General features: G+C 56.4%; 1 protein-coding gene across 2 annotated transcripts in view; it reads left to right on the top strand.

Moving 5' to 3' along the window:
• Positions 1–23,567, top strand: part of PIK3R3 (phosphoinositide-3-kinase regulatory subunit 3) — an 82,100-nt gene that overhangs the window by 19,518 nt on the left and 39,015 nt on the right. The window lies entirely within an intron of this gene.

The following is a 23,567-nucleotide window of genomic DNA, read 5'->3' as shown; positions in this document are numbered from 1 at the left end:
CACTGAGCTGCCTAGACCCCCAGGAGGGACAACTGTTTCCAGCCCTCCTGCTTGGAGATCTGTCAGCGTTGGTCCCAGTGAATCCTGTCTCTTTGTGATGTGTCTGGGTCCTTGTCATCACCCTGCCTCCCTGGGGGGGCGGCCGGGCCAGGCAGGATTACGACTCTTAATATTACTCATAAATCAGCCCTTTCAGACCTGTCATCTTATTTATTGCTCTCCCCCGAGCTCTCGCCCACAAGTCTGCAGAGATCCATGTGTCTCTTCCACCCGCTGATCGAGATGTCGGGTAGCTGCAGCCCAGTGCTCCCTGGGGCCCCTGCTGCCGTCCCCAGACCCTGTGCTGCCACCAGGTGCCCCCAACCCAAACTGAGCAGAGGGGTTGTGCAGGATCCTGGGGTCCTCATCCCCTTTCTGGGTTAAAAATCTCCCCTATAAGCATGTCCCCACATGGGCACCCCACAGCTGTGGGGCAGAGCACGGGGCGCCTGGGCTCGCTGCCCCACCGGCTGCTTCGCTGTGGGACTTCAGACAAGTCCTGCCACCTCCCCTCTCTTCTTACCTAAAAGCAAGGATATCATTACTTGGCTGTCATCACATTAGGATGTTGGGAAGCTTAATTAAAAGCCTGCAAAGTGTTTTTGAGAGCTGCGGATGAAAGGGGCTATATATAAAGTGCAAAGAATTATTATTAGCGATGGGCCCGTGCCCCGGCCCCGCTCCCATTGCCCTGGCCCCACTCCCCCGTGTCCTGGCACCGTGATTATTTTTGTGCGTGTGTGGAGTTGTGGTTTTATAATTATACATGTAAAATAGCTATAAATACCCTGCAATAACACGGCGGGTGTGTGTGCATAGCACAGGAATAGGAGTCAGTAGCTGACACGGAGGAAACCGCAGTGTGACCTCATTCTGACTCAGGCGTAAATATACCTCGTGCAAGCGCACAGCTGGGGGCTTTGGGGGCTGCTCGGGGGCTGCAGGGACAGTGGCTGCCTTGGCAGTGAGGGTCATGTTTTGGGTAAGGTCCAAAGCTGGTTGCTAGCCCCTGGGAGGCTCCTGTGGGGTTGGGGTCTGTCCTCTCCCATGTGTCCTGGGGCTGATGGTGGAGGCTGAGATGTGAAAAATCTTCAAGAATAAAACTGTAAATTACAAAATCTGGTTCCTGGAGGGGCTCCCTTGGGTGGTTCTGCTGTTGTTGAGGTTGTGGCATCCCTTCCCGCTGGCACTGTTCCTGGGGGGTCTCTGCAGTGGCCCATGGATGGGCTGCAAAGGGGATTGGAATTAGATGGATCTGTGAAGTCTCCTGATGGGTGTTCCTGGTGACTGTGGGATGCAGCATCAGGGTCATGCTGGAGGCACTGGTTTGCATGGGGCCGTGAACTGGTTTGCATGGGGCAATGACCCAGGTCTGGTGCAAAGCTGAGACAGAGCCTGGGGCTGAGTGACCGCATCGAGGCCACCTTGCTGTGCTCTGCAGCAAGCTCCCAGCACTGGGCAGCCACCCCCAGCCCAGGGGCATGGGGACATTCCCCAGCCTCATGGGGATGCAGGGGGAACACAGAGCCCACAGCAGGACCCCAGAGACCAGGGGAGCCATTTCCCAAGCGGGATGAGTGGGCAGGGGAAGGCAAAGGGAAGAAGTGATGCAAATACCAGCTCAGCTGAAGGAAGATGACTTCATCTCCTTTTCCTCTCCTGGTGCTATTTATAGCCACTTTAATTTACTCCCCTTTGCTTTATTATCTCTCTAGCAAGCCGTTAGCCCTCAGACAGCAGGATGCCTTTACTCACCATACAGCACAGAATTCTGGAAAAAAACCCACCAGCACAACAGAAAAAAACCCAAAAAAACCCCAAACCCCAAAAGCAGGGGTGGGAGACAGGGAAAGGCAGCAGAGCATGGGGGGCAGGAGCGCTGCTGTCCTGTGGTGTAGGTTTCTGGAGAAAATGAGAGGATTTGAGCTTCTTTTGGGGAAAAGAGTGAGAATCAAACAAGAGACACATCCCCTTCTTCCTTCAGAGCAGTGGCTGGAGGGGACAGGACCAGCAGCGCCAGGGTCCCCTCCCCACCCCAGGACAGAGGCCACTGTTTTGCTGGGCCCTGCTAAGGCAGGCATCCCCTCCTCCCCAGGACCCCCAGGCCTGCCCCACTGTACCAAGGGCAGTGATAATGCCAGTGGGTGCGGACTGGGCTCCAGCATGCAGCCGAAGCACCTTGGAAATGCTCCCAATGAGCAGGTCTGGCAGCCCTGTGCCACAGGGAAGCTGAGGCATGGCCTCCCCATGGAGTCATTCTCCCAGCAGCTCCAAAATCCGGTCCCTGGCAGGGGTCTGTCCCCAGAGGCCCAACCCTGAGTCCAGCACCGTGGCACCCCACACCTCTGTGCTCAGCAGGGATGGAGACCACAGGGCTGCGGTGGTACTGGTGGTGGGTGACATCCCGTGGTGTGACACACTGGGCACTTCCCAGTCTGAGCCCCACGCAGGCACCTCTGACAGCATCGCTGCCAAGGAGGACTGCCACGTTAAACCAAATTAGAAGTATCTGGCTTTGAAGTTTTTTAATTGTTTTCCTGTTTGCTGCCTTCTGAATCCAAGGGAAAAGCCCATCCTCTCACTTTCCCCAGCTTAGATGTCAGTGTGTCATCGTGGAGATAGCAGACTCGGATGTGCAGGGTGTCAGGAGGGAGCAGAGAGCTTGCCAGGAGGGGCCAGCCTGGGGGATGCAGACCCCTGCCTGCCCAGGATACTGGGGGCTGCATCCAGGCACTGCCCTGCCAGCAGGGGAGAATCCTTGTGCAGCTGCAAGCATCCCACCACTTGGCCTGGCACATTGGCTGCAGGGTGCTTCTGGTCTGCCTTACCCCTTGGTGTGTCATCCCCCTAGGACTGCCGATGGGAGTTAAAGACAGCCAGGAAAAAACCCCAACCAAATACCCCTGGGTAGAGGGCAGCATGGGGAAGTCATGGCTGAGTGGTCCCCTGTGCCAAGACGCCTGGTTCTGCCTCCCCTCATCTGAAAATAATACAGAGAAAACAACACCAGGGAAAGGGTGGCAGGGAAGAAAAATAGAGCCAGAGCCTCTGTGAGATAGGGAGAGCAGCTAAAAATAACAGATCCCCAAAGGCACAAGAAGGAACATGACAGAGATCCACATTCCTGCCATCCCAGAAGGTGGCTTTGTGCCTCCCCAGCTGCTCTGGCCATAATGCCACCCCAGCCTGGTGAATCTGGAGAGGGAAATGCCTCCGAGATGGGCAGCAGTGGGGAGGTGAGAGGTGCAGAGCAGGGAGCGATGCTTGCAGCAGAGGACGGGATCCCCCAAGCACCCAGGGTGCCCAGCTGGGAGGCAGCTGCTGCCTGACCCACTTGCAGGCAGTTGGCGGGCAGTGGGATGCTGCTGGGAGACCCCAGGGGTGCTGCCTCCACAGCTAATTTTAGACTATGTTCAATTAATCATGGAGCAGGAGGGAATCATGGCAAGCCCAGCCTTTGCCGGTGCCTCTGCCAGCTCCCCTGCCTGCCCTGTGCTCCTTGCTGGGAGGGCCTGGGGGAGCCAGGGCCGGGGCGGACCCTCACCTTCTGATTTTGAGCTGAGGAACTAGGAGCAACCCTGTGCCATAGTACCCTTCCTTCAGCCGGCTTTAAGTGGCTGGGACAGCCCTGGGAAGCATGTCCCGCGGCAGCCTAGGCATAAGGGAGCGGGAGGCCTCCCTCGGCATCACCTCGTGCCTCAGTTTCCCTTCCTGGCTGGCAGAGGTGGCCTTTGCCAGTGGGGTTTCTCAGGTTGCCTCTACTGCTCCAAGCAGGCATTTTCCTGGCATGCCAGGGCTCCTAGATGCTTCCCTGAGGTTGGGAGCAGTGACACGTTTCAGCCAGCTCAGACCTCTGCTGTATGCCCCAGTGGCAGCCCCTTTCCTGAGGGTCACCAGCTCTGTTCCCTTCCCATTCCCAAGCTCTGCAGGTGGCCGTGCCCGGCCCATGGCACAGTGCCACCATGAAAAGCTGGGCAGGAGCAGCTGCACTGTTGGAGACCGGCAGCTTCCCTGGCACAAGGAGGGATGCTGGCAATGCCATGGGTAATACAGGGTGACAGTCCCATGGACTCTCTCCCTATGGCAGCCACAGCCCTGCTCCATCAGTCCTGGTGTCAAAATGTGGCACGGTCCAGCCCTCCCCCGTGACAGGGGGAACGGCTCCCGACGGAAACGCGGCTAGGCTGGGATTGAAACCCTTTTCCTCCCTGCACCGCGTGGCCGGAGCTGATAAGGGGCTGGATAACCCCAAGCATTGTGTGTGCCGCCGGCCCGTGACCCGCCAGGGGTTTCACTGCCGGAGAGGAAACGTGGCAGCTCGGCCAGCCGGGACTCAGGGGGAGCCTCCGTGTGTGCTGGGGCCTGCCATCGGGGCAGCCGCCTTCTCTTTCTGCCGCCATATGAAGTGTTGGGATGGCTCTGCCAGATCCTCACCGGTGCAAGCCCAGGCCACGGTGCCAGCTCCTGCTGGCCAGCTCCCAGCTCTATGGCCATGGAAGCTGTTGGGTTGGAAAACCTGGGGGTCCAAGGGATTGTCCGGCATGGCCAGGGTTTTTGGCCCTCGTGGCTTGCAGGGTTCGCTAGATGGGCCTTTGCACCTGGGACACCCCTGCATGCTCCTGAGGACAGCTCCCGGAGACCCGTTTTGCTGAGCAAACCCTTCCCATCCCAGATGGAGCCACCAGCTTTTCTGTCACAGTCCGACCAGGACTGGCTCGCTCCTCATGCCGACTGCTCGCTGAGCCAAACTGCAGGAGCGTGCGTGCCAGCACACATGTCCTCTCGGCTCCTGCCCTCAGATGCTGTCTGGGCTGCAGTCACTGTTTCTGCTGCAGTGACTGTGGCTAAACACCACCAGCGGCTTCACAAAAGATGGGGAGGGTGACAAAGCACCGGTCACACTGCCAGCCACAGCCAGTTTTCCAGCTTGGCACCAAAGCCAGGAGCATCCTCTCCTGTGCGGTGGCATTTCTGTCCCCTGCAGCCTGTCTGGCAGCAGACAGGCAGCGGCATGTTGCCTTGCTGCCCTTTTGGTCAGGAGATGCCAGAAAAGGCCAGTGCGGTCCACAGGGGATCTCATGCTGGAGCGGGAGGGCTAAAGGGCAGATGATCCCTCTGAGATCCCGCTGGCACCCCTGGACCCTGCCTTCCTTGAAAGCATCCTGGTCTTTCTCCAAAGGGGTGGGAGAAGGCAGGCTGCCTGGCAGGCACACATGGGCTGCTCTGGGGAAAGGCAGGATTTGTGCTTCCAGAAGGGAAAATGAGTCACAGGGGGGATGGCAGGGCTGTGCCAGCAGCTGAGCGTGGAACCGGGGTAAGCAGTGACTGTCGGCTGCTGTGCGGGAGGTCAGGCAGAAGTGCTCTCACCGGCCTTGCCGGCTTTAAAATCTATTAACATCATTTTGCCGTTCGAGCTGAGAGCCGCACAAGCAGCAGAAACGTTCAGGCATGGCTCAGATCAGAGCAGGATTTCAATTACAGTAATCAAAGGTGACACAGATAAGAAACCCCTGGTCTATGAAGCTGCAACAGCTGTCCTCTGGCTCAAACCAGCACCCATCTAGAGTGGCTCCATCAAAATCACTGAAGTGGTACTAGGGTAAAATTGGATTGCGAATCCATTTTCATCTGCCGTGGTGGAAAATGCTTTCTCTGTGCTCCTCGGGAAAGAAAGCCACCTTCTCAGGGGAGTGGCAAGGGGGGAAGGTACCAGGCATGGAAGAGGGGACATCGTCCCCGGTAAAGACACTGATGGCCACTTATCGATGATGGAGGCAGCTGGGATGCTGGAGCATCGTGGCTTTGCTTCCTGCTTTCCCCTCTCTCCTTCAGCCAGGCCCCACAGGGATGCTTGTGGCTGAGGCAGGGATGCGCTTAGCTCGGTGCCAGGCTCCCCAGAGGGATGGGCAGCCCTCTGGGCCCTGCTGCGGCCAGAGCATCCCAGGCCATGCTATAGGACAGACCCCCTTGGTAGGGCCAAGGAAAGCCTAGGGAAAGAGGGGGTCAGGGGGTTGGAGGGGGACAGTAGCCCTGGGGGGCAAGACCTGGCATCATCCTCTCATCTTTGCAAGTGCCTGACGGTCCTGTCGAGAAGTGCCACAGGCCCACTTCCAGTGGGTGACCTGCAGTCTGCACTGGTAGAGGCCATGCAGGAGCTCGAGACGAACACGCTGGGAGTGCACCCACTCTTCCCACCAGCTGGGGAGGATGCTCACAGGGTGACGCCCAGGGAAAGTTGCCTCCTGCTCCTACCTCTGCCACCACTTTAATGTGTCCCTGGTCAATCCCTTCTCACTGCTTTTGTCTCCTGTAGTCTGGGGTTGCAAATTTTTTGGATGGCAGCAGGGCAGCAGCAGCACGGTGCATGCTGGTGCATGCACTGAGCTCCCCCGCTTGCCAATTCCAGCCCCCTCATCCCTTCAGGCTCCTACCCCCAGCTCCCCACCACCACCCCACAGACCCACCAGTGACCACCACCACAGCCTGGTGGGACCCTGGATGTGGCCAAGCTGTGGTGACATCCCTGGGGTCCCACACGCACAAGGAGCTCTTTCTGCCCCCACCCCAGTGTGGCAGGAGCCAGCCAAAACACAGTGGCTCTTTCTGCACCCACTGGCCCTGCTCCAGCCTGGCTGGGTGTCAACCGCCCGGCCACGGTGTGTCCCCCCCCGATGCTCCCAGGGGAGCATAAGCTTTCTCCAGAACACTGGGGGTTTGTGCGGGGCGGTGGGGCTGAATGGCGGGTCTGTGCGGCTGGGGCTGCCGGGCAGGGAGGGAAGGCGAGCCGCTTGCCTCATCTGTTTACCTGGAAGTGGAGATCATGGCCAGGCCCGGCTGCGGCGGCTGCAGGGGGTGCTTTCATGCTGGAGCTAACGGGATGGGGAGTGCTGCACGGCACCCGTCCCCGAGCAGCCCGTGTCATGCCAGTGATGGGGATGCAGGCAGGGACCTGGTGGTGCTTCTCTCTTCAGTGTGCCCGCACAGTGCCAGACCCTCTTGCTCACCGCAGCCAGAGAGCTGGAGGCTGGGGAGGGAGGGATGTGAAGATGAGGCCCAGGCCATCAGAGGGGTGGGAAATACTGCTGGTCATCATCTGCAGCATCACTGTCCCCCTGTATGTGACCCCATGCCTGGCTACGTGTCCCCACACTGTCCCTGGGTCTCCATCCCTTGCGTTGTGCCCCTGGACTGGCACGGTCCCCACCCTGGCTGCCTGTCCCCATGCTGCTGGTGGTCTCCATCCTGTCTGCGTCCCTGCACCTTCCTTTGCTCTCTGTACTGGCTGTGGGGCCTCACACTGGCTGTGGATGTCTGTACCAGCGCTGTCCCCATGCAGGTGTGCGTCCCTGCACTGATCGCATCCCTGTACCAGCAGTGTCCCCAGGGGCACATGGGAGCCACTTAGTAGCTCTGGCAGAGTGATGCCACCCATGCACATGGCAGGTTTTGTCCTTCTGTGAGCTACAACTGACGGCCACACATGAGCTGTTGGGGAGGGAAAGGGGACAATAGCATCTTCGTCAGCACCTGGATTCACAGAGATTAATGAAGCTGGCTCACTGTCCCCAGGGTTCAGGTTGCCTTATCTGTGTGTATCTGTTCCTACCCAGCCACTGCTAGAGCTGCTCCCAGTGCCGTACAACTAATCCCAGAGGCTGCCAGATAGGGCAGGGGCTGCTGCCTCCACCCACACCTCCACCCACACCCTGCCTGCGCTGGAGCTGTGCCACCTGCTTCTGCCCACAGGCCAACTGATGCTGGAGATAACCAGCGCCCCAGAGCAGAGGGGCAATGAGTTTGGCATTCTCAGTCTGAGGCAGTAGTATGCACAGGGTTGGGAGGCAGGCACTGGCATTGCCTCTTAGCCTGACCTCAAGGCTTGGTGACCTTCAAGTTGTCCCAGCAAAGCTGCATCTGCCCAATTCATCTCCATTCATCCTTTCCTTCAGCTGAAAGAGTTACTGCCCCGTGGCCAGGGCTTGGGGACTACATCAAGTCTCTGGAGCTTGTGGCTGTGCTTTGGGGTAGCTGAGCAGATTTCTCCATCTTTTGGATACCTCTGGCATTTGGGGAGGGGTGCAGGTTGCCAAGGAGATGGGGTACTCACAGAGGCTGGCATCTCACCAATCAGCCTGGCACTGCATCACCCCCAGGAGACATGGGGCTGGGGCGGGACCATTCGACCTCACACCACACAGACGTGGCTGCAGCATCCTTGCTGAGCATCCTTGGCTCTTTCCAAGTGCCCAGAAGACACGTGAGTCCTGGCTGCCTGTCCCTGGTGCTGTTGGCAGGGTGCCCTCCCACTGGCCTCTGGCACCCCTATTTTCTCCACCCTGCACTGGCCCTTCATGCCCTGGAGCAGGAGGAGCATCCGGGGCTGTACTTTGGCACCATCCCAAATTTCCGACCTGGCGTGCACAGTGCCATGGCAGCACCTTTATTTTTTCAGCTGCTTTCCTGTTTTCTTTGCAATCGGGCTCTTTCGCTGGGTGATGGCAATTGCGGGAGTTATTTGGGGAGTGCTCAGCATGCCACCGAGCAAGCAGCTTGCAGCATGGTGCCCAGACCCAGGACCTCGAAGTGGCCTGCCCTGTCACACACCCCACATCTTAGACGGCTCTGACCCTCCCTGGCTGTGGCACAGAGGGAAAAACACCTCACCTGGTCTTGATAGAGACTGTTTGCTCTGCATACCCCAAAGTCACCCTGGAGCCTCAAAGCCACCCATTTTCCATGGATGGTGCAGTTCTGCGTACCACAGGCATGGACTGCCCAGTCTGATGGTCCCAAAGTCACCAACGCTGCCAGAGCTCTCAGTCCACAGTGAGCCCACTGAAGCAGATGCCCAGCACCGCTGATGTTGCTCCAGTGCTGGTGCCTCCCACTCCTAGAGCCATGGCTTCTCCAGACCATCTCTGCTGTCACCTCCCAACACTGCTATACTGGGATTTAAAGCCATGGGGAAGGTGGCCTGGAGAAGGTTTTGCAAGGTGCCAGTGGGGAACGACAGCAAGGAAGCCACCCCAGAGGAAACAGTGAGGTCAGGACAGCACGAGCACCCAGGACTCCTGTACGAACAGGGTCTGGAGGACTGGAAGCCTCAGTGACAGGGTTTTGGTAATGCAAAAAGCACCAGCCCAAGCTGGCCCTGCCCAAACAGCCTCACTGGGCTGTTTCATGAGCAGTTGTTACCGTTGAGTGGCTGCACATTTCTGAGGGGAGCTCTGCTCCACAGCCTCTGACAGCTGTTTCTGCAAAAGCCTTAAATTGAAACATCTGGAGTGTTTCAGAAAGAGAAACCTGAGTGTTTTGGGATCCAGAGCAATTCAAAAGATCCAAGACAAATTCATGAGCCATAGGCTTGACCTGAATCTGGACTTTTCAGCAAGGAAGCCAAAAGCCCTTGTCCAAGTCATTTCCTCCCAGCTTTTAGTGGGATTAGAACTGCAGTGTCCTGCGCTGGCAGGCATCCTCCCCCCATGCCGAGCACATCCAGCCCCTGAAATCCCTTTTGCTCTGGCTTCAGAGTCCATTTCAGCATCCCAACACTTGCTGTTGCCATCACTTTCAATTTAGACCTTCTCGTGGCAGAGATGGATATAGAAGCACTTTGCCGGGTGGCGCTTACCCTCCCCGGGGAGCCGGCGCCGGCGCTTCACTCTTCCCACTTGCCAGCTCTGAGGAAGACTGAGGAGCTTGAATTACTTTTTTCCAAGAAGGGTGGATTTGGTTTGCAGAAAGATAAAGGCTGGGGAGTAGTTGTTCTGCTCTGCTGAGCCCTTTGCCATCTGGAACAGCTTTTGGTTTCTTTGTGGATGTCTCTTCCATGGCTTACATCAGCAGGACTGGGAGAGGGGTGAGGGCATCACTTGGACCCCTGAGGAGGGGAGAGTGAGAAGATGGAGCCGGGGGACACTGTCTCTGTGCTCCCTCTTTGCAGGGGTGAGGGAAAGTCAGCCCTGGCAAGTTTGGAGAGCCAGTTTAGAGAACAAACCCCACTGTGCCAGTTGTGGAAGTCCCCTGGTCAGCCCTTCCGTCGGACGTGCCTGCTCTGCTTGAGCTGCCACCTGCCCATCCCCTTGCTGAGCTGGTGGCCATGAGCTCCTGCAGCCGCTGCTTCCCACGCCGTGTCCTCCAGCCCAGGGGTGGGGAAGGCCTCATCTTCTCCATCTTCCTTCTTTCCCTCCTGGGGATAAGTAAAAGCAAAGAAGTCAGCAGCAGGACTGGATCACCCAGGGTCTAAAGGTGGAACATTCTCAGCAAGGTGGTGGCACTGCTAACCCCAGCCGCCCAGGTGAGATCTCTGGTGTCTAGTGAGGGGTTGTGCTCCTGCAGCTACTTTGTCCTCAGAGAGGCCATAAAAATCATCTCCCAGTGCTCCCACTGCCTGTACCCACAGAAGCTGGGGTAGAACTGGGTCATGACACTCCTCCCAGCTGGAAAACACCCTGCAGAGATCTGCCAGGGGATGTCAGCTCCCATGGCCCTGCATGGCTCTGAGCTGGTCGTGGTTGTGCCACATGCCAGGTTCCCCTGGTCCCTACCAGCTGCTCGGTGGCTGCATGCCAAACATTTCCTATGTGGTAGCTTTGATTTGGTGTCTCCGAGGCTGACACCCAGCTCGGGACCGCGCTGCCTCTGCCTGGGCAGCCTGTACTGTCCTCAGCATCCAGGACTTGAAACCATAACCTCTTGGTGAGCATCCTCCCCGGAGAGGCTGCTCTTTGCAATTAATCTGGGCACGGTTTATGCTAATGACTCTCCCCACTTTAAATTATAAATGGCCCTTGGCATGTGTGCACACAAACACACATGTGTGCACAGATATCCTTTAAGGCCATCATTAGCTGTAATTAGCAGGATCTGTCACTCATCTTTGGCGGTTAACGATGAGCCCTGAGACAGAGGAATCCGGCGGCAGATAAAATAAACACGATTTCAAACAGTTTGGAAATAACAAGCCCTCATTAATCAGACAAGCCCCAAAGGGAAGCACTTGGAAAAGCAGCAGCTTCTTTGCCGTTGCCAAGAGCAGGACTGGGTGGGCTCCATGCCGGCCCCCACCCTCCCCAAACCCCCGTCTCCAGTGGGAGCAGGAGGCAGGATGACTTCTTGCTTGGCTGACTTCATGGTAGGGCTGAAGTGTCAGAGCCAGTCAGCTTGAGGAAGAGGCCTGAAAACTGGTGAAAGCCACCCAAAAGGGCTCCTGCATGGCCCTTCTTTGGGTGAAAGCAGCAGAGGCAGGATCTGGCCTCGAGGTGTGGGTGGGGGCAATGCCCATGCAGGGGCTCAGCTCTGGGTGCAGATGAAGCAGCTCTGGGTCAGCACATCCCACGGCCACCGCTCATCCCAGGACATGAAAGACTGCATGCTAAGGGTGCATGGGAAAGGAGCATCCCAAGATCTGTCTACACAGGGCAGAGCAGGATCTGGGGAAGGGTCTGGTACGTGGGACGTTTCCTAGGGAGCAGGGGGAGCTGGGGAGGTTTCTAGCTGTCACAGCTGCAGCTAAATCACAGCAAATAGGAGGGGAATGGGACACACGAGGCTGGATTATATTACAAAGGAGCAGTCCATCATGGGGTATTTAAAATAATCCGCTTAGATGCACAGTAGCAGATTTGGAGTGCTAAGGGAATTGAAGGCGCTGTGGCTTTGCAAGGCTGGATCAGATCTAGTTAAGATGCCACTTAGAACAGGACATCCCATTCTGCCTCGCTGCCCCAGGGGACAAGCACATGGCAAACACAGCACCTACAAAGCCACCCCTGCCCCACCAGGGAGGCACTCAAGGTGACCCTGGCCACGACAGGATGGGTGACAAGGTCTTGTGGCATCTCCCTGGGACAGGCAGCAGGTTTGGGTGGTGCCAGCCCCAGAGCATGGAGCTATGGGCTGTATTAGATGCAGGGCAGGGTATTCCCATGAGGGGCTAAGCCTGCAGAGGGGGGAAGGAGGGTGTAACTGGTGTTCATGCTCCGGAGAACGTTGGTGTAACTCTGGCACCTTTGTGCTGAAGCCAGCTGCCTGGCAAACAGCTCGGACCAAGGGATGCCCAGGAGGGAGCTGCATCCATGCTATCAAGGGATGGGAACCTCCTCTAAGGGCGTCTATGTGGCACTTGCAGCTCAGCTGAGGCTGGGGACCTGGCATGGGGTCCCTGGCAGGCTGCGACAGGGTGTCACAGGGGGGCTCTTGGGGCTCTTGGTACCTGCTTTGAGGCGAGAGTTAGGGCTGGAGCTGCTCTGAGGGTGGGTGGCCCCATCTGCAGGGATGCCAGCTGGGCTGCTCTGCCCCCTGCATGGGCTTGCAAGGCCCACAGCATGGCCAGCGGCTACAGGGAAGGGTGGCTCCTACTGCCATGAGCTGAGGGGTCCTCTGCTGGGGTCTGTGGAGTCAGCCTAGGGTCTGTGTGAGTAGGCGCATGTGCTATCTGAGCATCCCTGATCATCCTTGCACTGCTCCTCTGAGCCAAGCTGAAAACTCAGCCCCAGGGAAGCCAGCTCAGACCAAGAGAGGGATTTCATCCCAGAGACTTCATCCCAGGCAGGCATTCCCCCAAAAGAGCATCCTTCCAAGAGCAGATGGTTTCCATCTTGGTCTGGCACTTTCAGACTGCTCCAATCCTGAGGGGTCCAGCCCACAGTAGCCCTGCAGAACTCAGTGGCAGCCTCCTGGAGCCGGGCAGCATTGCTGGAGATGACCCCAGTGTGCAGCTGGCCAGCATGCTGCACATCCCTGTGCTCTCAGGGAGGGCAGGGCCTTGGAACACACTCACAAAATCCAAGGTTGCATGTCAGATTAAGCCATGGGACTGCCTGCCCCTCTCCTTGCCCTTAACCTGTGCCCTCTGTCCCTCCCCGACCCCACTGCAGTGCCACACTCAATGCAAGGGGTTACTCCTGCAGGTTTAAACATGATTCTCAGCTCCCCTGAGCATTAATCCGAGGGAGGATTAAGGTTAACAAGCTCCTGCAGCCACCCAGCCCTCATGCCTCCCGGGATGGACCACTCTGTCCCGGCCTCAGAGAGGGCACGGGCATGGTGCCCTGCTGTCCCCCTGGGACCTGCTGCTGTGTCCCCCAAGCTCCCCAACCTCTCCTCCTCCACCATGCATCTCACCGGGGTGTGCAGCACGTTTATCTTTCCCTGAGTCGGGGCCCACAGGCCATTCCTGGGGCTCTGGGGGCTTGCAAGCCTCTGTGAGCATCTTCCCCCTGCTCCCTGCAAGCCCTGCGATGGGGACTGGGGTGGGTATTAGTTTCTCTCCTCACTTCTCCCCTGCCCCCTGGGTGCTGTGTTCCAGGTCGCTTGTTCCTAGATAGCTCTGGGTTTGTGATGGCTAGTTTAAATGCATAGAAAATACCTTAATCCCTGGTAAACCCCTGATCCGTGCCTGCCATGTGCTCCCCATGAAAGCCCCTCACTCTGGCCATAATCCTCAGGGAGAGGTCATGTGTGCATCCTCCAGCCCTGGGGACACGGGACCCTCTCCAGGGCACCCACAAGCTCTTGGGGCTGGTGTGGAGGTGCTGGTTAGCCTTGCCCGGTGCATCTGCTCTCATCTGCAAGGGACAGTGGGGACAGGGCACCCAGGAATGTTCCTGCCATGGGGTGGGATGGCCAGGGCAGGGAGGGTCACAGGTGGAGCTGCCACCCTCCTGTGCCCCCCTTAGTGCCACCAGCTCTGGAATACGGGTTTTTAGAGAGAATCACGTAACTGTTGCCTAGTTTTATACAGTTGTGATTTTTTTTTTAATTTCTGTTTGGGGTTCCTATATGCTTCACACTGAGGAGAGCCCCCAGCCTCTCAGTCCCCTTTCCCCCCCGTCCTGCCCCATCACATCCAGGTGTACTCCCCAGTTCATGGATGTGGAGGAACCCCTGGCTTGTGGCATGAAAGAGGGCCCTGACTCTGCTCCTAGCCCCATTTCCCCAACACCAGGAGCTTCTGCAGCCTTCACCTGCCCTGACCTGCAGCCCCGTGAGCTGTAATCCCTCTCCTGCTGCACCTGCAGGATCAGAGGCCACCAGCACCAAACCCAGCCCGGAGAGAACAGAGCACTGGAGGATGGTAATAAAACCTGATGACACCCTGGGGAAAGGAGGAGGGCAACAGGCGCTCCCCAATCTCTTAGGTTTCTAAATAGGCAAAAGGAAAAATCCCTGTTTGCAGAAATGTCTCCTATATTTATAAGAAGCAAGGACAATGCTGGGATAGAGGCTGAGCTGAGCTTTTAACCAGCCAGATTACACTGAGCAGGAGCATTTACCTCTGCCTCTAATCCACCTGCCACAAAGACTTGCTAACTCCTTCCTGGATTTAACTGGAAGGTTTGAACTCTTCCCGCGGAGGAGAGAGTTAAGCCCTAGCTGGTGCTGGAGGGCTGTGGGGGCCAGGGTCAGGGCTCCCACCACCCCCGCCAGGCACATCAGATTTGGGCTGGACATTTTAGACCCAGACTCAATTTTTTTCTGGCAAGCCAGTCCCACAGGCAAGATGGGCAGGAGAGGGCAGGAGCCTGGAGTCCCTCAGTCCCTGGGAGCTCTGTGCTGGTGGCTTCGAAATCAAAGCCTGTGCAGAGCAAAAATCTGGACGTTTCCAAGCAAAAATCACTGCTGCTTAAACGCAGAGCAGAAGCAAGAGCTCTGAAGGAGCCACCTGGCAGGCGCAGCCCTGCTTGTTTTCAGCTGGATTTCTTGCAAGAACAGAAAACATCCGCAGCCAGCGCTGGGTGGCTGGGGCAGGCAGGGGGAGGCTGCTGCAGGATACGGCCAGGCTCCCGACACCCGTGGGTAGACACCCTGGCTCCCCTGACTCCCCCACCCCGGAGCAGCCATGTCCCCTATCACCTGCACTGGATCAGGCCCATCGGTCCTCAGTGCCAGGGCACCAATGCCCGCTGGCGAGCACCAGCACTGTGGTGCATGCAGGCAGTATCCGTCCCTTTCTAAGCATCCCCTCAATGGATGCTTCGCCTCCACACCAGGCAGGGGACAGAGAAAAACCCCGGCCCTTGGCCCCCCATGGCACAGTGACCCTGCGCCACTGCCGGGAGCTGCGGTGCCCCGTTATGGGACTTCAGCAGGAGGCCTTGGGGCAGGGGGACAGGGACGCGGCGCGGGCTGACATCACCGAGCTGGCTGGCGTCGGGCAGCACGCGGCTCTGGCAGCGCTGCTGGTACAAGCGTCTCTGTGGCAGCCTACAGCCCACCGGTGCATCTGCCAGCTGGGAGAGGGGCCAGGAGAAGGGCTGGAGCGGCCGCCAAGCGCTGGCGTGAGCCCGGCTCTGCTCCACAGGGCCCAGCCCCAAGGGCTGCCCACCCTCAGCCTCACCCTGCGCGCCAGCGTGGGCCCCCAGTGCCAGGTTCGCAAGCTGAGCCGGGAAGGAAGCGTGAGCCCAGGCGGCAGAGCCAGGGCTGAAACCTCCCTGGACTTCTGGGAACACAGCGGTATCGGAAATTTCCCTCCCGGCACAGGGGACGGTGAGCCCCCTCTGCCAAACCTCGCACTCCATGCAGCAGCACCTCCCGGGGCATGGGGGGGTGCAGCTGGGTGTCGGACCCCCGCCCCAGCCCCGCACAAAGGCCGGAACCCAGGCGCAGCCGGGGGTTTTCCCGGCTTGGCCATGGCCCTGGGCGCCCCAGGGCTGAGCTGGCTGCCGGCCAGCGGCGCCCAGCCTGGCCCCTGCGTGCCTTTGCTGAGCTGCTCAAGCGGTTTCTGCCACAATCGGGCCTTTCCCTGCCTTTCATCCGCTGGCACAGCCACCTGCCCCAGTGCCGCCACAGTGGGACCAGTATGGGGGGCTGGGGGCTCACCAGGGCATGGCAGCAGCTGTAACCGCTCCACCTGGGGTTCGTGTTCACAGCATCACCGTCGAGCATTACACTGGGTGGCAGAAAGCACCTGGCAAGAGAAAATCCACCTCATGTGTTTCCAAATGCGGCACTGGGACCTGCTGAGGGCCTCAGGCTGTGGCCAGCAGCAGCAAGGTGGCCAGTGACACAGCCCTGGCTGCGGCAGGGAAGGACATCAGCCCCCAGTGGGTCCCAGCCCCACTGAGAGCTGTGCTGCCCTTCGGGATGTGTCTTGGGGCAATCAGCCACAGGGTTCTGGTGTGGACTGTGTGCACAGGGCTGGGATGGCAGGCAGCGGTCCCCTCCAGTGGCATGCTCCAGCTGCCTGCATGCCAGATTCCAGAAATCACCTGAAATCCTATGTCAAAGGTGCCCCTGGCACCTTGAAGGTGTCTAGGCAGGTTTCAAGCCCACCTCCTACGTTTGCCCCCTGCGGTGGGTAAGCTCCACAAATGCCACCAGGTATACAAGGACACTGCAGCCAGCTCCATGGTGAGACGGGGGTTGTTGTGGGAGAACAAGATAGTGTGATTTGGTCACCACCGATTTTAGGTGATGAAGGTATGTCCTCTTGGGACTGTTGCCTTCCCAGTCGAAGCGCAGGGCTCCTGCCTCTGCCACACTTCGTTATCTGCCACCAGGCACAGGCTGAGCAGTGATGCCAGTGGGCAGCTGTGGGTCCCTCCTTTTTGAACCCATGCAGAGTCTCTGAACATCAGAAACTCTATCTGTGCTCTGCCATCCCTGCTAACATCTGGCTCCCCCGAAGCCCCTTTCCCAGGGAATAAACCTCCCAAATTTCCCCTTGGAAGCCAACAGTGCTGCATGCTGGGGAGTGGGAAGGGAAGAGGGGACTGTGCTGGACCACAGGTCAGAAGAGCCAGCCAGGTTTCCTTCCTCGCTGGCACCCCAGAATTCACAGTGATCTAGCCCTGATGTGAGCAAAAATATTTGCCATCCCTAATGATGAGCTCTGTGGCCATGCCACAGCATCCCGTCCCTGCAGCAGCATCCCCCCTCCAGCTCCTCCTCCCGTGTACCCAGCCCCAGGTGACTGTGCCCAGAGGGGTCTGGCACACAGATGGGGGGCTCCGACTGTAGGCAGTTGTGTTTCCAGGCTGTGAGGTGGCAAGTGGCTCTGCACCATCAGGCTGTGAACAGCAGGACCTGGCTATGGAGAGAAGCAGGTTTGCAGGCAGGAGGGGGTATATCCCCCCCATGCACACCCAGCTCCCCTACCCAGCCCTGGTAGGGCTGCTGCCTGTGGGTGCAGCTCCATGGGCTCTGGGGTTAGACAGGGACCCCAGAAACGGTGAGACTCGGCACCACCTGGGGGTTTCTAGCCAGTGCAGTGGTGGGCGAGCAGGGTCCAGTGTGTGTGTGCATGTGTGTATGTGGGTGACACCCAGGAGCCCACCCCCGTTTCACCACTTGTATTCCTCGCCTGCTGCGTCCCTAACAAACACCCCACCAAATTTCAACACCTTCGCCCAAACAAACAGCAGCAACCTCTGGGAAACACTGTTCCCGCAGGCCTGGGGCAGGCGAGCAGGGCTGCAGAGCCCCCCCCCCCCGCTCCCCTCCTCCAGCCGGGCAAGGGGCCAGCTTGGCTTCCGCAGCCCTTTCTGCAGGCAGGGCTGGTATGTTCACCACAAGCTATAGATGGCCTGGCTGCCGCTTACAGTAAATCTGAGTAAGTTGTTTTGGGCAGAGCATTTGAAGTCCCGCAGGCAGCAAACCGGCCGTGTCCTACTGGCACAATCATCTGCCACAGGCATCTCCCGTTTCCAGTGCACCCCTTGGCTTTCCCAGCACTGACCCCCGGCACGTCAGCCACCGTCATCAATGCGAAGCTGCTTTCCCAGGACTTCCCCCACCTTCCCAGAGGCAGACAGTGTTTTGGGGAGAGGAGCTGCATCTGCCATCACTCCCCCTGCTTTGGCTCTGGGTGTGGAGGAGAGCCAGTGAGGAAGGATGCTGGGCCGCTCAGTGCTTGCCAGCAGGGTCCCACAAACCACTGCCTGGCCACCCTCTTACTGCTCCTTTCCCCCATTGCTGCCCTCCAGCCATCAGCTGCAATCTCTGGCGGTGGGACTGGGGGATTTTTCTTCTTTCTTGGGTGAACTTGAAATCTTTGCCCCTGCGCTGGCCAGCTGATGAACCTGAAGTGCCACTCAGGCATTTATTTAAGGGTTTAAGTGGGATTTACGTGGTGAAGGTGCCTGCTCCAGACCTCTTCATGGATGGACAATTCCAAGCACTGGGAAAAGGCAAGATTTGGCTTAACCAGAAGCGTTTCTCTGAGCCCTCAGGATCATGTTTTGCATTTTTCTCTCCCTTACCCACAAGGATTTTCTCCCTACCCACTTGTAAGTGAAAACCACTGAGGGTCTCATGTCACTGGTGACTGTGAGGCTTAGGGCTGCAAGGACTGTCCCACACCTCATTTCACATTTGCACCCCGAGTCCAGAGGAAGGTGAGCAACACACCAGCGAGGGATTCAGCCCCATCTGTTGAATGACCAAGAAGCAGAAAGCAAGCAACGCACTAAGTTGCCTGATGATGTATCACCTCCCAGATGCTGAGCCCTGCCACCCCTGACACAGCAGCCCAAGGACATTGCTCCAGAGCAGCTCTGCCAGCCCCACGGCATCTTCTGCATTTGGCCCAACCCTTCCCGGCATGGGAAAGGATGCACAGCAGACACAGGCAAGGGATTTTCCAGGGTGGGAGCTTACTTCTAGTCTGGTTTTTCAGAAGCAGGCTGCAAGCTTGTGAATCGGAGGTATTTTTCAAGTTGGTTCCTGTAGTGGAAGTGATCAAATAGTTGTTTATACACTCATCTGGCCCCACGGCTCATGCTCATGGAGCAGAAACTTGTTGTCAAGGCTGCTGGGATGTGGTTCCCCTGTGATGCTATGGCATGTTTTTCAGAGGAAGATGTTGAGGTTGCAGGTGCCTTTCCAAGGCAGAGCTGTGCTGCAGTTTGGGAACACTGCTTGCCAGTCGCTGGGCCAGACTCAGGCCACTTTTCTCTCTGTGGAGCTGCAGGAGGGTTGTACCTCGCAGCAGGCTTTCCTCTGTTCCATTTGCCCCAGAGGGTGCTCCCAGCATCTTCTCCACCCCTTGTCCTTTCCTTCCTCCTCCCACCAGTTTGTGACTCTGAAAGCCCATCTCTGGCTCTCCCCACCTCTCTGTGCTCCCTGTGCTGGAGCAGGCTGGAACAGCCCTGCTGCTCTGAGTGAGGACGGAGGACATGCATCCCCATGGGAAAGTCAGGCTTGCCCAGCAGCAGCCTCCTCTAGCCCTCACAGTGATGGTGACGTGAACATTTCTATTCAGACCAACCATTTTTTCAGTCATTTGTAACCCCCTCTAATGTGTTTTTCTTTGTCTCTCTCCTTTGGGGTTGGAATTATTCTGGCTTTGTGTAAAAACTAACTCTGAAGTGCTCAGGGAGTGGAAACCTCCCATTATACTTTTGAAAAATAATATTAATCTTTCCTTTCCTTTTATGAAAAGCTCTCTCCCTGATGGCTCAGGACTGGAGGTAGGCATTTGATGTGGAAATAACCCTTGCTGAAAAAAGCCCTTTTGATGTTGGGTTTTCATAGGGCCAACTCCGAACCAGCAATGGGGGGCACAGGGTGCCAGTGCTGGGCCCCAGAGGGTGCCCAGGAAGGATGTGGGGCAAAAGGGGACATGCTGCCAGACCTTCATCCTGCCTGCTGTTTCTCTGAGCAACAGGCAGGTGTTTCCAGCCTTTCAAAGACAATAAAACCAGTGGGATTTCCATTCATGAAAACTGCCCTTGGCCTGATTCAGCCCCAGGACTTAAGGCAGATGCCCAGCCTGTAGTGAGCCAGAGTGATGGACGCAGCTCTCAGCCATCCGTGCTGCCTTCCCTCCGATGGCATGGTGGCACTGAGCTCTGTGTGGCTGTGCTGGTCCTCCTGTTGCCTTCTGCACCAGCCCCGGCCTGCTCCCTGCCACTGCTTGTAGCAGAAGCCCATGGCTCTGGCTAGGAGACATTGCAGGTTTCCACCCTTTGCCCAGGGCAAGGGAGACCTGGCATCTCCCCATCAACCACAGAAACCAGAGGGGAGTGCAAAAAGCAGGAATTGGCCTCAGCTGCAGGAATGCAACAGCAAAGGGAAGGAGAGGACACACTGGCTGATCCCATCACCTGCTGGGCTCCCCAAAATGCTTGTGCTGGAACCTGCCCACTGCAAGGAGTAGGGGCCATGGGGCTGTGCTATGAGGATGACGTGCCTGTGCTCTATGTTTGTGGCGGCGGGGGCGGGTTAGCTGGAGTGCTGCAGACCCAGACAGCATCCACAGGTAACAGCATCCCCATCTTTGCTGCAGAAACATAGAGGATGGTGAAGTGGATACTCACTTTGGGACTGAGCCACTGTCTCGGGGTACCTCTGGTGGCAGCGAGCCTGATCACCCATTTGCTTCTTCTAGTCTGACATCGCTCCTAGCTCCTTATTTTGTGGTTTTAGCATCCAACAACTTTGCTTCCTGTAGTTTGGCAGCAAGCTCTTCCCTCCTCTCCCTGCCTCTCTCCCTCCTACTGTTTTCTCTCATTTAATTCCTCAAAGCACTTTTAAAAGGCCGTTCATCTGGGAGGTATCACCTAAAATAAAGTTATATTGTTTAGGTTTGGTCAAAGAAAGATAAGAGCTTCCAAGCGCCGGGGCAGTAAAGGTGGCTTCTTCAGGTGCTGGCAGCTCTCACAGAGCATGCAGTGTTTGGGATGTGTTAACCCACCAGCTGGGATTTGCATAGGTATAATACCCCTCTTCATTTTCTGGCAGGTTCTTAGTCTGGAATCTGTTGTATTAAACCTTAGACCAGTATGTTGGGCTGGTAATCAGTATCGCACTATTTACTTTGTCTCTCCCTTTTTTCTTTTTGGAGACAATACACATTTTATGCTTTGTCAGCCAAAGGCAGGGCATGAGCTCACCCTTCGGGGCATCCCGCTCTTTCTGGAAGCTGCAGGCACCTGGCACTCCGGCAGCAGCCGGCTTTGCCTACCCTCTGCAAAGAGCTCTCGTCCGGCAGGCGTTTGTGGCACCAGGAAACAAAAGATTTTTCACTTTGGTCTCTACCAACCTATGTGTTGTGAGAGAGACCTGGCCACATTTTTACTCAAATGCTTTGTCCTCAGTAAAATCTGAAGATGTTGCAAGTTTTGTTTGATCCTTGAGGAACAGAAGAACTGCTGGACATCTGGAAATCCTGGACACAACCACTGTGCCGGCACAGCTCACAGCACAGGCTTAGCAAGACCTCCTGGGAGGCTGGGCCAGCTGCGCACATGCTGCACAGCCCCTCCGTGGATGGGCAGTAAAGCTGGTGCCTTCCAAATGCTCTGGATTTGTTGCATGTTTCAAGGACATTTGTGCAGTGTAAGCACTGACGGGCTCAGGCTTCCAGCAAATGGCCAAAGGATTTACCCAGTGTGCTGGGAAGCTGAACTTCATGCTGTGGTGGCTGATCTGCCGGCACGTGCCCACTGACAGCAATGCCACTGCAGCCAGGACCTAGTACATCTGTGAAATTTTGGGGCTTGATGGTGATAAAGTCTTATCTGGTGGTGCAAAGTGGTGTGGTGGTTTGCAGGTAGGAGGGAGGTGTTTTCCTGCATCCTAGAGGATGCCTAGGACTGCACAAGGCAAGCGTGGCAGCAGAGACATGGAGTGAGTTCTTGATGGCCTAAAGTCCCACCTGTCCTCTAGGGAATTCGTATTCTTCTCTTGGGAACCCAGCACTATTCAACCGAATTCCCCCTTCAAGTTTGGAAATCTTCAGCAGGAAAAGAACCTTAATGCAAAAGACATAGAAAAAAAGCTCTTAAAGAAGCTGATTTGCAGGTTGCCTTTGCTCAAGCCCTCCCTCCCACCCATTACTTTGGCTGGACAAGGAAGGCATCGCATCCATGTGCTGGTTTTTCAGTGATTGCCCTACACAGCACTGTTTGTTTTATTTCCCCGCTTAGTGTTCAGAGGCTGTTCTTCTTGCACTTATTTACTGTAAAGCAAAGAAAGCCAGGGAAAATGATCTCCAAAGCAAACAGAGCCATGTTTCCATTTGGGAAAACTTAGAGGGAAAGTGCGTGTAGCTAAGCAACAATGCATGATGGTAAATGGGTCATTTTCCAAGGCATGAACTGCATGTGGATAACTGCAAGGAAAGCGACCCCAGCCAACACACTGCCGACGTTTGAATTCTTGGCCTAAGCGATTAATAAGAAATGAGATGACTTTTCAATACCCCTGAGAGCTCCCTGGGTTGTTATGGGTTTTTTTTTCTCCCACTTTCAATCTCCACCCAAAACCTTGGAGGGGAGTCTCTGTTACTGCGCCTGGGCAGAGCTCTGACTGAGTACAGATGCGTTGCAGTGAGGTTCCCTGGATCCAAAGAGCAGTGGGTCAGCTCCACTGCATCCCAGGGAAAGGGATGGGGACAAGGGAGTCCCACAGCAGGACCGGGGACTTAGCCATGAGAAACTTCCTTCTGCTTAGGGCCAGAGTGAAGCCAGCATTCACCCGTGCATTAGCATGGAAGCTTGATCTCAGCCTCCCCCCAGCAGTACGTAGGGATGGCTTTGCTCACTTATCCTCCCTGTGAAACTAGATAATCTCCACTGCAAGAAAAGGGGGGTGTTTTCTTAACGTGAGGTAACATGTTATGGATATACAAGGCTACCAGTTCTAGATAACACTAGCTATGGGATCATTACATTGTTTGGGAAGCCAGGAGAGTTTGCTGGAAGATAATTAGGTGATGTCATGTTTGGTTGGGAGCATAACATCCATGTCACATAGCTGTTGCGTCATGGGTGACAGTGCCTGGCTTGGCCATGGGTGAAGGGTTAGGGAACCCTTCAGCTTTGCACCCTAGGGCAGGACAACTATTGTGTTGGGGTTAGTTTTGGGTTGGGGGTTTTTTCGTAATAATAACAAGTATACAGAGTTCAAGCTGTGCATTTGCAGAAGTGATTGCTCATCTAGGCTTTGCCAGAATTCCTCCTACTGGGAAAGGTGCCGCCTTCAAACCAGTGCTGGCAATTCAGCTTGAAGGTCACCAAGTGGGATGGCAGCAGAGCAGAGATGAGACCTCGCTTTTCCTAGACATGCCGCTGATTTCCTCTTCCTGCCACTCGCATCACCGGCTGTGATCAAAACATACACTGCCATGTTTATTAAAAAGAAAAGTTATTGCAGGAAGGTACTGGGATTATTTCTTTCCTCCATGAATAAAGTTCTACAGTTCCTCTTAAAATCAGACCTGAGGAATTTACAGAGTGGTATTTATACATTCCTTGGGAGAAAAAAAAAAATGAAATCCGAGCAAGTAGTTCCAGTGCATTAAAGCAATGAATAGAGGAAGTGAAAAATATTTTAAGTGCCTATACAGTGTTACATTTCAAAAATGTCCTGGTTTAGGACATTAGAGCTGGGGTGTGTGTGGCTTTTTTCTCTCTCTTTTCCCCCCTCTAATTTCTCTGAACTTGTTACAAGTCTCCTTCCATTTTGCTCACTATTTCCAAGCAACTAAATAGAGAGAGGCCTGGAACGATGACAGAGATGCGAAGTGCACAAAGGGACTGGAGTGTGGTCCGATAATTCTGTAATTGGAGCTGCTCGAGGCG

Source organism: Falco cherrug, chromosome 12 (assembly GCF_023634085.1).
Source record: "Falco cherrug isolate bFalChe1 chromosome 12, bFalChe1.pri, whole genome shotgun sequence".
Taxonomy (NCBI): Eukaryota; Metazoa; Chordata; class Aves; order Falconiformes; family Falconidae; genus Falco; species Falco cherrug.
The sequence above is the reverse complement of the archived record's forward strand: the minus strand, read 5'-3'. Positions and strand labels throughout refer to the sequence as shown.